Raw genomic sequence first — 4,831 nt, 5'->3', positions numbered from 1 at the left:
CCATTTACGCATAAAACTCCTCCCTTTACGCTTACAGCGAGCGCGTTTACGGGTACTAGGAATAAAACAGAGCTTGACGGATACGGCGTCAGCGATTTTGTCGAAATTTACGCTTAGTAAGGGTAATATTGGACGTAAGCGTAAATTTATCCGTTTCGTTTCTGAGAGTGTGGGGGCACTTCAATATAACGGGCGAGGACTTTTTGAGCGCATCGCTGTCAGTACGACGAAAGGAGGTTGGAAACCCAGCCCACAGAATGACAGTAGAAAAAGTGACAGTTCCTGAAATTGGGAGAGGGAAGGTATAGGAAGGTATGGTCCCAGCCGAAGCCGGACGCGAAAGCTATGTCTGTGCTGTGTTATCTCTTTCTACCATGTCGGTGTGGGCTGGGTTTTCAACCTCTTTTCGTCGGACTGACAATGATTTCGCTGAAAAGTTCGTCGCGCGCTATTCTCTGCGAGCTCCGTATAGCATGATGTTCGGCTATTTTTTCCGATATGATAGTTCCTTAATATTCTTTTCAATTATCATTAATTTGAGTAAATTGGGCACGCTCCTCACATCGGTGGTGTAAAAAAGTGACCTTTACTTGGCAAATTTCTGAGTTCAGTTCGCAAAAATTTGCATAATTAAACTTACATGGTTACAGATTACATGACATGCACATCAAGAGGTGGCAAAAACCTAGTAAGAACATATGCCGTTGACCGCATGATTCTTTATTAACATTCAATGACACGTCTTCAGGGACATCCTGTATGTAATAGCTGCTTGAGGTTATTACATATTTATTATGCAGGTTTTGTACTTGTGAGTTCCTGCAAATGTACTACACGGTGATCTGGCTGGACAGAGTTATGCCTGTATAATAACAGTGACTAATAATCTCGTGCCCATAAAACGTGACTGTCAGTGAGCAAGCAGAGGGCAGCATGCAAGGGGTTGTTGTAGAGAGCTCAAGTAAATTTCGAACTCGAATAAAAGAACTTCGTCATGGCTTATATCGCCAGGCAGACATCCTCTCGAAGAAAGTATGTAAGTACCATATGATTAGTTCCCTAAAATTCATTAATTAACTCTTAACGTTTATTGGCTGTCAAACGTACACTCTCAGAAACGAAACGGATTTACGCTTACATCATATTTTACCCTTACTAAGCGTAAATTTCGACAATACCCGTCAACGTGTCCACTGTAACCGTAAAGGTCAGAGTTTTATGCGTAAATGGCACGGGTAACACGATTTACTCTTATAATGTGACGCATAAGATTTCGCTTTGACGGATAAAATCAGGCTTTGCGTTGCAATATCAGTCCTTTACGGCTATACTGACGCATATTTTTCTTCAAATGTTATACGGGCCCTGCTATCTGAGAGCGCGTGCACGCTTGTGGTGTCGTGTGCAAACTGCCAAGCATTTGCTGGGATAACCGACACTTTTTTGGCGTGCGGCGTCTCATGGCCTCAATCATGCATCTGTCCGACACCAATGTAAGCCGCCACGTTTTGGGCTCGGTGTCTTCAGTTAACTGAATTTTACCGAATTATTTCATGTTAAACGTATGGCGGGAAGAAACGGCATCGAACGAGACAAACTGGCACGATTTAGTCAGCCAAGCACGCCGTCGGCCAGCAAGCTCGTCGGCCAGAGTTGTGATTGTCCCGGCCATCTCCATGCTGCAAATACCTTTATGTATGGCTATCTATAACAGATCATTTTGGCACAGGTGACTCTCACCTCTTCTTTTTTCTTTTTCGATACGCGTTTCCCGCCGTTGAAGCGTCTGTGTTAGTGATTCAGTTTCAAAATCTTTCTTTGTAATTGCATTGCAAATTATTATTGGAGACTGTAGCTAAGCATGATGTGTTGAAGCAAATGCATCCCCAGGAACAGGAAACACTCCTTTTAGCCATGCTCCACTGCTCAATACCTAGCATGCACCCTCAGCTGCCTTAGATCCTGCTCCTGAACAGCACGGACATTGTGCAATGTATCCTGTGAACTTTCTTCAGCGGGTACTGTACCGTACCTTGTACGAACAGTACCGTACAATGTAGCATACATGAACATTGAGCATACATGAACATTGTACGTACATACATATATGTACATTGAGAAGCAGATCGAGTGTCGCTTTTTGTACGTTCCTTTCAATTCTCGCGGTTTTTTGCATGGAATTTGTTTTGATTATTACGATGGTACAAAGTCGTTTATCTCGCAGCGACAAAGTGGTCTGCTACGCCTATACAGTGTTCTGTGTTGAAGTATAATATCCGGTATAACTAGTGGTATATGACCGTAATAAGGGGATATATAAGCATAAAGATTCTACGCATAAAATAGAAGTGAATGGCTTACTTCTAAAATAGCCATCAAGAAACGATCAAATTCTTGACCTTTACTATCCGTCAAAGCGCTAAGTGGAAGCCCATGACGCATAGAATAAAGGTCAAGAATTTGATCGTTTTCTGACGCTTACTATTCGTTTTCTTTTTTTTTTTTTTTCTGAGAGTGTAGTGTTTATTTCTTCATGATCTCATACATGTCAGGTAACTTCACGCTTCAGAGCTGTTAAGCCGAGACTTGCGCACTTACTTCTGAGACTACCGGGAACTGGGGCTATGTGCACCCGCCCGCCGACCTCCGTCCTAGGCTTCAAAGGAGCGGCCGCTTACTTACATAACTGTGTGCTTTCATTTCTTTACCTTGACACATAAATCGTTGTGAGAACTAATCAGTCTTTTAGTAATATGGGACAATAACATCGTTCTTGGGAGCTGCTCAACACTGGCATAGTGCTCTTTGATCGTCAGGTGTGAAACTTACGGGAATGGGGTCCTACGCACACAGCGTATTCTTTCCTTATTCTTCTTTCTATGCACCAATGATCGTGCCGATATATTCCGATGCAATCTGCTTCTTTTTTTTTATTACAAAACAACAAAACAATCAGCGCACAGACCGGATATGCCGGAGACACGGCGACGGAGTGACGGAGGTTCACCAGAAAGGGAGGAACAAGAAAGGGCGCAGCCGTGTGACGTCATGTGTACGCCACCTGTAGAACATGATGTGGGAATGTATGCATGTTTTTTAGTGGATCCGAACGCTTAATTCTTTAAATAAAAAGCACTCGTTGAATCAAATAATTATTGCATGACAGTTCTTTTTAATTATTATTATTGAACGTCATCCCCCTAACAGTGCGTTTTCTTATATAATTTGAAGCAGACAGGTAGGGAACTAAAACAATTGCTCGCGGAGTGTAGATCCATGTACGCGGAACCTGCGGCAGTAATTTCGTCTTTACTTTTCTAACAAGTAGTCACCGTGTGATATTATTGATGTTAGATGAGCACTCATTGGCTGCTTCGTTAATTAATGTTGAATTGTTGCGAGTTCCTCACTGAGTCCCTGTATTTCCGTAACGGTCAGGCTCACCTTTCCGAAATGAACGTACATCCCCCCACCGTACTAGCCGCATGTATTCCAGATAACAGCAGCTCCATCATGAATAGAACTGTGATCGTGTAAGCGGACAGAATTGGTTTATGGATGCTTAACAATCGCATCACGTGCTTCTAATTAATTACTTTAGTTTTTCCTCACAAATCTCAAAATTCTTGCACAACAACTGATATCATAGCTAACAACATGTGAACATCGCAAAGTACGGGACCTTTCCGCAGGAACGAAAACAAAATATATAAGTTATATATTTAGTTTTCGTTTTCCTTTTTTTTTTCTCTCTCTCTCTTTTTCTTCTGTCGTGTAGTGCAACTTGTTGCCCTTTCTGGCAGGCAGACCGCCTCTTCCATGAGCGTCAACTCACGGAGGTCGGGAACACAGTTATCTGTGCTGTTTGAAGCTCGTAGTGTAAAGAGACGTAATTAGACTTTTACGTTGTTGCACACTACCAGTCATAGTGATATTTTTCTGCAAAATCGTTACTTATTACAGCTTTCGTCGGGAGGTGAGTGCAATATGCAACTCTCAGTGAGCAATCATAGGTAACGTTTTTTGCGGGACAGAAAGAGTTGGTGTTCCAATACTCCACATGGGCCCTGTCTGCCTTCTTGTTGTGGCCTGGCCAGTGACAAAAGTGGCTGGGAACAACCAGCTTAAGTGATATTTCAGTCCTCGACCAGGTACAATTTCTAACTTTCAGACAATGCATGAACTTTCATGCTACGTAATGAGTAATGTCAATACGAATTATTACGCCAAAATAATGTCATTTTACAACTCTTATGCAATCTGTAATGTGTTACTCCCGAGATGCGGTTTAAACCACTCCAGGAAGAAACTAGCCCTCAAGTACAAAGCTACAGGCAAAACATTATCAAATCACGGTCACAGGTGCCCATTTCTGTAAGTATGTTGGGCGCATTAACTGATTAACATAAAAGTAATGAAGTGGAGTGAAATACTCTAATTGCAACCCATTACTTCGCAGCTCTCTTCGTGTCACACAGTGTAGTTCATAATGCGGATTGAGGTCAAGGTGTAAAAATTGATTCAACTGAAATCCAAATCAAATCCACACACTCGTGTTGCTTTAAATCCCGATTTTAATCAGATCTGCAAGTTCAAATTCACAACTCTAGCGTGGACACGTTGAGGACTTTACCGTTATGTTGGCTAACTCTTTCACGACTTGATCCTCTTGGTAAGTTTGTAATGTGTGTAGGATAGTACATAATCGTGATACCGAAAAAAAAAATTGAGTGCAGGTGCCTGCACGTGCACGTGCACAGGCGGCGGCAGACGGAGCAGCAAGATATGTGGCCATAGAAAAATGAGACTGTAGTGGAGTCATGAGGGGGCC

This window comes from Ornithodoros turicata, chromosome 1 (assembly GCF_037126465.1).
Source record: "Ornithodoros turicata isolate Travis chromosome 1, ASM3712646v1, whole genome shotgun sequence".
Lineage (NCBI taxonomy): Eukaryota > Metazoa > Arthropoda > Arachnida > Ixodida > Argasidae > Ornithodoros > Ornithodoros turicata.
The sequence above is the reverse complement of the archived record's forward strand: the minus strand, read 5'-3'. Positions refer to the sequence as shown.